Genomic DNA, 9,223 nt, shown 5'->3' with positions numbered 1-9,223 from the left:
CCAAGCCAGTTTCCTACTCGCCCGTGCCCTAATCTCCAGTTGCAATTGCTCGGCCGCCGCAATTCACCGGAACCCTAACCCTAATCTCCAGTTGCCAACCCGGTGTTTCCCTGATCCGTTCCTCTTCTCGTTGTTTCACCGGTTCGTCAGGTAGCAAGCCATCGTCTCCAATTTTGTACCTAATTGCTTGCTTCCTAGGGTTTCATATCTCTAGATGTTTATTTAAATTATTTGTATATCCTATCTATTCTATCGTGCAGTGAGTCAGGTGCCGTTGGGGTCCTATTTGCAGTTGTCAGTCAACTCGGGGCCAAGCTCGCGAGTACGGATCGAGGCCAAGCCTTAGAAGTGATAGTTGGCAGTTGATCTTTGTCAGCGGTAGTTGTTCTTTTTAGCTCCATCAGATGGCTCATGTCAAGAATGTCAGGAGGAGGTCCTAGTGATGAGGATCTGAGGCCCCCGCCTCGCTAGCCTATAGATCCAAAAGGCAAGCGATGAAGAAGCTTGCAATAAAGAAGCAGAAGTATCCAAATGAAGATACAGCTAGAGCAGCCGCAGTTGCAGCAGCAGTAGAGCGTGCAGAGGCAGGAGGTGCTAGGAGCGGAGTTCAGATCGTAGATTAGCTCTCTCCATCTACGAGAGCTGCACTAGAGCAGGTTGAGCGCCAGTCATGGTGGTCCAGCTAGGGACTATCATGGTTGGAGGATGACATATAGCTATTGATGAGAGTCAGACTCAGGGGGAGTCACAAAGGAGCCACAGCCAGTAGAGCAGACTTAGGAGGGAAGAGCAGGCCGAGGAGACAAAGCAGGCACCTCAGCCATAGCTTTGCTGCTCTGGTCGTACCCGTGCTCCCATCACTCCAAGGTTAGAGACACAGCGAAGGGGTTCACGTCCACCACCTAGACCATAGGGTTCGCCTCTAGTGACCCATCTAGATTTGAGGGCCGCCATGGCCAAGCAGGTGCAGCAGCTTAGATTTGTGGACTTTGAGCAGTGGTTTTCACCGAGGCGAGATGAGCGTGCATCAGAGGGCTTCTACACACCACTGTAGGAAGACTTCTATAATGCATATCTTAATAGTGGGGCACTATTCAGGTCACAGAGGGTGTGCAACATTGAGTCCATAGTAGCAGCAGCTGGAGAGCATATTCGCCCCTACCTAGCATATCTACCAGGGCTGATAGATTTACTTGGACGGACATAGATTATATGTTCCATCTTGGGTTCGTCAGTTCTATGCTTCACTCTGGATTGACCCGCAACACAGATTTATACACTTTGCATTTAGAGGCAGAGATTACAGGCTGATGAGCACTAGGGTCAGGGAGATTCTCAGGCTTCAGGAGTAGCCCGTCTGGCTACATGAGGTTTGCTATGGACAGACAGCGCCTCCCAGACGCCCTCATGGCGGTTTGGTACCTCCTACAGATCTAGTCCGTCACTGCTTCAAAGAGCCTTTTGGTGAGGGGTCGAGCAGGACTCCAAGTGATCTCACTCCTACAGCTAGAGTGCTGGATGCTATTATGAGGAGGACCCTGATTCTGAGGATGGGGTATCATGAGGGCTTGACTCGCATTCAGTTATGGCTTCTAAACTCCCTGATGCAGCAGACTATGTTTGACATTTGGGATCTCCTTCTATCAGAGATGGAGGATACTATTGCTGAGGGGTTTAGATGTCACTGTCAGTTGCCCTATGCTCACTAGATCACAATTCTTATTCATAGGGCAGTTATAGTGAGGCCGCCTGAGATGCTAGCTGAGTACAGTGGTGCTACTACAGAGCTTCCTGCATATAACCTGACTTAGATGATCTACCATAGTACACTGAGTGCACCTAGCCAGCCGTGTCATCATCCAGAGGTGCTAGAGACTGCAGCCCAGTAGGATGATACTATTAGGGGCATAGCAGCTATAGAGGAGGAGCAGCTTGATACTCAACAGGAGGGGATGATCGAGAGTGACCCCAGCGATAGCTCAGATGAGGACTACCGTGATATCCCTTAGATGCCTCCTCGACGACATGATCATGAGGCCGGTAGCTCCAGTTCAGCTCCACCTGCACCACAGACAGACCCCGCTCTACTTGCCATACTTGAGCGAATGAGGCAGGATCAGGCTCGCCAGGCTTAGGAGACTGCCTGCTACTTTTGCACAGTTCTAGACTCGATAGGATGAGTTTCAGCAGGCCATACAGCAACAGCAGTAGCAGGCCATGCATCAATAGCAGCTTCTCATGCAGCAACATCTACTTGGGTTTATGCAGTATGTTGTGACAGCTATTGGGGTTCCACCGCCATAGCCTTCACCCCAGCTTGGTCAGACTGCCACCACTTCTATGACTCCAGCATTACAGCCTAGTGGGCTTCAGAGTCAGGGACAGCCACCAGCACAGTTTACTTCACCTACAGAGCAGGTGTCCCAGTGGTTTGCCTCGCCAGTGTTAGCCCCATAGTTCACACCTCTTCAGACAGACTTCACACTGGCTCAGACTTCCTCGCTGATAGTGCTAGATACCTCAGTCTCCAGGAGTCTTAGAGTGACTTTTAGTGAGTTGATAGGGCAGCCTACTCCACCATATTTGTATGTCCTAGGTCCTTCTATAGTTGCACCTATTACCGGGACTACAGAGACACTCCCTTCATCAGTTGCATCATCAGAGTAGGCAGCGCCAGTTATTGATCCGACCCAGACCGCTTCAGCATTGCTTCTAGCTACAGAGGGTCAGACTGCTCAGAGCTCTAGTTCAGATGATGATGGCACATAGTTCCTAGCTCGCTCCTCGTACCTCAGCGCCTCGACTCAGTCTACTGCTAGGCCCATCGACCGACCCTTAGGTTTTGGTGTTTGACTGCCAAAGGGGAGAGGGATCGAGTATGTTAGTCTTAGGGGGAGCGACTTATCTAGGGGGAGCTTAGTTTATCTATTAGATTATCTATTATATTTGGTTTTTATGTGTGATACACTATTATGCATTCGTGTATTTACTTTTATGCATCAAACTATATTCATGTGATAGTGATATCTACGTGATCGTGATATATGACATGTGTGATCTCTACTTTGAATTACTTATATGTCATATCACTTGTGCTATGCTCATTTGCTTTGCTTCCGTATTTTACTCCGATGCAAATGAGCTTTATTACTTGTACTCATGCTTATTTCATATCTTTTGAGTACATTATGTTGGCTTGGGTCATATAAGCTTGCCTAACTCTTTTGTTCTTATTGTCAAAAGCTTATATGAACCAAGCATGTTAAAAACCTTAAATCTTTCATATACTCGAGGTGGTATTGTTATTAATCACCAAAAAGGGGGAGACTGAAAGCATCTAGGCCCCTAGTTGAGTTTCGGTGATTAATGACAATACGTGATTACTGTGACTAACGTGTGTTTTACAGAGGCAATTAAGTTAGGTCACTGGTAATGGAGATCGATTGGGCAAGCATGGTGGTCATGCCCCTACGATGGAAATCGTTTTGGTTTTCAAAGGATGGACAATAAGGTTAAGGATGGACTAGTTCTAAGTATCGTTTGGTGTTGAAGAGACACTTAGAGTAGTTTAGGACTTTGTTTTTCCTTTGGCCATACTATTAAGGGGGGTATGGATGGGTAGCTTGACCTAGGTGAGTCTAGTGAGTTAGGTGTGGTGCACACTTGCTAAATCTAGCACTAGGTAGCTCCAAAATAGCCCTTAGATCCATTGGAGCAAACTTCATTCAGTATGATCGAGAGTTAGAAGTGAATGGAGGGTCAAATACTGACCGGACGCTGGCTTCGGTGTGACCAGATACTGGCGTAGAGTCCGATCAGTTCATTTGATCAAGGTGAAGTCGTCTGGAAGTGACCGGACGCTGAGAGGTGAAGTGACCGGACGCTGAGTCCTAGCGTCCGATCGACTCTAGTAAGGTTCCAGAGAGGGAAAATCATGACCGGACACATCCGGTCAGTGCTAATCGGATGCTGTCCAGCGTCCGGTCACCACTTGATCACTGGAGTTTGGGGTGAACTGACCGAAGCGTCCGGTCAACATGACCGGAGCGTCCGGCCACCGTGTAGAGGCATATAACAGTTCATTTTTTAGCCCATGTTATATATACTTTCTCCATTCGTGTGTGGGGGTACTTTTGCTCATTCCAACAGCTGAGAAGCACCTTTGAGAGTGCCAAGAAGAGCAAGGTCCTAGTGAGGTGATTGAGATTTGAGAATCCCAAAGAGAACCCTCATTAGTGAGATCAAGAGTAGCAAAATGTGCATCCACCCTTCTCATTAGGCTTGTCGTGGTCAAGTGAGAGTTCGTGCTTGTTACTCTTGGTGATCACCATCACCTAGATGGCTTGGTGGTGATTGGGAGCTTGGTGATCATCCGGCGGTGCTTGTGGATGACCCAACTCAAGTTGTGAGCGGTTATGGGTGATTCACCGCGACGGAGTGTCAAAGAATCAACCCATAGAGAGCACTTGATCCTTGCGCGGATCAAGGGGGATCTACACCCTTGCGTGGGTGCTCCAATGAGGACTAGTGGGGAGTGGCGACTCTCTAATACCTCGACAAAACATCGCCGCGTTCTTCCTCTCATTTACTTTGAGCATTTACTTTGAGCAATTCAATACTTGTCTTTACATTTATACAATTGCCATGCTAGAGTAGGATTAGAACTTAGGTTGCAAGACTTTTTGTGTGGTAGAACATTAGAAATACTTTCTAGGCACAAGGGGTTAATTAGGCTAACCATAGGATTTAATTATTACAAAGAAATTTAGAATTAGCCTAATTCACCACTCTTTTGGGCATCTTGATCCTTTCACACTGAACCACTGAGGAGTGGATCTAGGCTCTAGGGTGTTTTACATCTTCTCTGCTAACCTTGCTTGAAGCCGCCAAGCGCCGAGGCCGAGAGGGAGGGCGCCGGTCGCTGGAAGGTGCTGCAGAAGGGGCGCCGCTGCCGCCAGTGGCCGGCTCCTTCACGCTGGGACCTAGGAGGAGGCAACCGTAGCAGGGAAAAGGGCAGGGGGCGAGTCGGTCGGAGTGGGGGAGGTGGCGAGGTGCTGCTCAGCGGCGTCGGTCGCCAGAGTGTGGGAGGTGCTCCATGCTCATGCTGCGGCCGAGCAATGGAGTCACGCAGAATGTATTCTGGGCTTCCTTCGTGGGCTATAGGAAATGGCTGTTCTATTGGGCCTACGAGGGAATGCAACAAGATATGTATAAACCTGTGTATTAGTGTGTATATATACATATTAATTTTGCCTACCAAATCTTGGGTATGCCTTGGCATACAGGGGCATACCCCTGCCGCCGCCCATGGTAAAACTGCTGAGGTGGAAAGAAGGAGCGAGGGTAAAACTGCTGAGGTGAACATGGATTCAATTGAGTGGGTTGCTAATCAAAGGCACGCTGTAATCTGGAAGAGCCTTCTGCCTTTCGAGAAAGGCATCATTCAGGAACCACAATGGCTCCATTTTTTACGTTGTTGTAGCGAAATAAAGACCAAAAGAACATGATGACTGAGGCCGCTAGCCTAGGTTATGGTGCGGCGCTGATCTACACTGTCAAGGTTTGGAGGGTTTCTCGACATGTAAAGATGAGGTTTCCTAAACTTAATAGCAACAATAATTTTGGGAAGCGAGCGTCCGACCGCCTGGACGCTCCATTGCTGGGTCACGACAACCGCCTCTTATTTGCCCGCCACTCACTTCGCAACCGCTCTAAAAAAGCTCACCTAACCGCAACGCGATAGTGCTTCGCCGCGCCGCCTCGAGACTACGCTTCCCTCTCCATCGTGTCTCCGCTCCACCGTCTGGCATCTCCACCGCACCCAAGTATGGCGGTCGGTGTTCCTCCCTCTCCACTACGTATCTCGCCCGCAGCGGCCTTCTCCAGCACGTGGACCCACCACGGCCTTCTCCACCGGAGCGGTGAGCTTCGCGCCACCGGTGAGCTCTACAACGGTGAACTCCACACGCCGATGAGCCTCCATTCGCAAGCAGCAAGGAGATGTTGCGCTGAAAGAGCATGTTACAGGTCTATGTTTCAAGTGTTTCAGATGTTTCATAGGTATGTTGCAAGTGTTTTATATGGATGTTGCAAAAGTAGATCGGGATGTTGCATATGCTGTAATGGTTGCACACATATGTTGCAACCTTCTGTTCCCAACGTTTCATTTGTTTTTTTCAGACGTATGTTGCAAGTGTGTTTATTTGGTTGTTGTATATGTTTCACACATATGTTATAAGTGTTTTATCTAGATGTTGCGTATGTTTCACAATGGTTTTAAGTGTTTTTCATATGTTTTTGCAAGATGCACATTTCAAGGGTTTCATTGGCTTTTAGACGTATGTTGCAAGTGTTGCATCTGGATGTTACAAAAGTAGATCGGGTGTTGCATCTCCCTCCTCGCCTTCTGCTGCCTCCTCCTCCTAGCGCCGACTCTGCATCTGAACAGCGCAGGCGAGCATTGTCCCCTCTCCCTCTTCTCGATGCTAGTGACGTTCGAGGTAGCGTGCCCCCCCCTCCCCGCGAAACGGAGTGCAGACGCGGGAGGCTGTTCGGATGTCCGGATGCTAGCACTACCGTAATAGCAATGCTCTAAGATGGTCGTCTGGTGGGTTGAACTTTTATGATCCTCGTACATACCCTCATCAATTCAGCCTATATAGCCTAAAAACACACTGCAACCCAATTGCTAGAGCTATGGTTATTAGATTATTGATGAGTAAAGCCATTGTCACGGAATCACGGTAGTCCAACTTGCCTAAACTACACAATTGGGCCTGTTTTTCATCCAATGTAACGTTTGTGTGGAGAGGTTTTGACACACAATAGCATTCCAAGGGATGATAATTCCTTGTTGGGGAATGATTCCCTATCCCAACTCCGTGAAAAAACACTCGATATGTAGATTCTCATCCCCTTAAATAGTACCAAGATGTACATATTTTGTACTCCCTCAATTCTAAATTATAAGTCATTCCAAGAATCTTGGAGAGTCAAAGCATTTCAAGTTTGACCAAAATTACAGAGAGAATTACAAAGATTTATGACATCAAATAGGTATACTATGAAAATATAATTAATGAAGAATCTAATGATACTTAGTTGATATCATAAGTGTTATTATCTTATCATATAAATTTGGTCAAACTTGAGATGTTTTGACTCTCTAAGATTCTTGGAATGACTTATAATTTGGGATGGATGGAGTATTATATATGTGCATCAAATGATCACATAGTCACATAAAAAAAACTCGACCCGGGGGGTGTTTAAGACTGCCCCCGCAACATTACAAATAAGAAGAAGGACATTCTCACCTGGCCGAGAAAATCCCCGAACCCTCGCCCCCACCCTTACACGGTGGCTTTCCGTCGCCCAAGTGAGAATTGGGCCGGTGCCCCTAGTGCTTTGGTTATGGGAACGGACGAGGGGATTTTTTAACCTCAGCCTAAAATTCGCTCCCACGAGAAGTTGAATCCAAAACTTGGGGAGTGCCGCTGGGTCACCTAACCGTTTGAGCTAGACGCCCTTTGGCTCACATAGTCAATCATAATATGCTAAGATCAACCAATCTACGTTAATAGTTCCATGGGGAAACGTCAAAGGACCTTCGACTCAATGCCTAATAACACTCTAGCAGAGGCTAAGGTATTGTCCATTCGTACTAATGCACATGTATCAAAAAAAACCAACAGAGAAAAATCTCTAAAGTTAGACCCTGTTTTGATCGGGTTGATTAATTGTTACTTGGCTAATGGCTAGAGCTAATTGTTTAGCTATGTGCTGTTTGATACAAAAACTAATAGTTAGCTAGATAAAATCCTGTTAAAATCAGTTTTGTTCATAGAATTGTTCTACTCTCTACTAAGATGAACTGTTAGCCCAGTTATTAGCCCCCTTTTTTTTGGATGGGCTAAGGTAAAAAAAATTAGATGGTTACCTTTTTGGTTATTGCTTTTGGCCTGAATTAGCTGGGTCTTGCTAGCTGGTGGCCTGATGAGAATCTCCAGGTCTCCAACCGAGTGACTCCGACTCCAAAGATCTAGAAACTGCCGATGCAAAAACTGAGGCCCAATTTTTTCTTTCTCACTCCCCTGCCACTTTGCTGAAAACTTTGGAAACACCGGCATGACCACGCCGGTGTGTTCAGACAACAGCCACCGTCTCTTCCCAGACTTTTGCTCGCGTACAAAGAAGAGGTCAGGCTCCGGCAGGCAATGCCGGCTGCTGCGACAAGACAGCAAGACCAAGCAATTTACCACTTGAACGTATACAACCCACATGTTTTATAATCACATCACACGTACACACACGCTTGCGCGTCCGTACATACGCAAAGAAGAGATTGGGAGGCTCGTACCACCGAACGCGTGCTACCCTAAATTTTCCGTCAGGGTTTGAACCCTGGTGAGCAGCGTTCCACTGGACAAGCATACCAGTGGACCACAGGCCCATTCACAACACCAAGCAATTGGAGTCGCATGGTGCTTATCTTTTAGTTCAAACATGTAATCCTTTAGAGGGATCATTGGAATTGAATTTATTATAATAAATTATAATTTAGGCATATATTAATTAAGCTAATATAGTTGTACGTGGAATATATAGAGATGCTTATATGTTGCTTTTCTTCTATAAGAAAACAAGTTGAAAAGTGTGCTATAAGTAAAATAGTAGAAAACGTAGCATGGTAATCTATAGAATCAATTTTCATCTTCTAACCTATAAATTTAAGATAGCCTTATACGTGAACTTTAAAAAGTTATAAAATTTCATATTTCAAACCAAATAACCTAATCCATTAAGTAGATTCTAATTCTTTCAAAATAAAGAAATCCAAACAACTCCTTATATGTTTCGGTTTTTAAAGTCTAACCGCTGAACCTCTTATTTTTGTGAGCTCGCAAGAGGCTCCTTAATGGAAGGCTATTATAATTTTCTGAGTTCTGAGAAATGCTATTACAATTCATCTATTCAAAGATTTGCCATTATAATTTTATCTCTCCCTCGTCCATGCCATTTTCTACGGCCGAAGGGCCTACTGTCAGATTATGTGTACGATACGGACGTCAAGTCCTCCGTCAGACCGAGCCCGCTATCGCTCGCACGGCCGCCGCGGGAGCGCCGCTGCTTTGCCTCCGGCCCCCACGTGCAGCCTCCAGCACGGGAGAGGTGTGCGGCCGACGGGCTCGTGGCCGGCGCCGCGCTGGTGCGCTGGAGGCCG

This window comes from Miscanthus floridulus, chromosome 13, assembly GCF_019320115.1.
Source record: "Miscanthus floridulus cultivar M001 chromosome 13, ASM1932011v1, whole genome shotgun sequence".
NCBI lineage: Eukaryota > Viridiplantae > Streptophyta > Magnoliopsida > Poales > Poaceae > Miscanthus > Miscanthus floridulus.
This window is presented reverse-complemented; position numbering follows the sequence as displayed.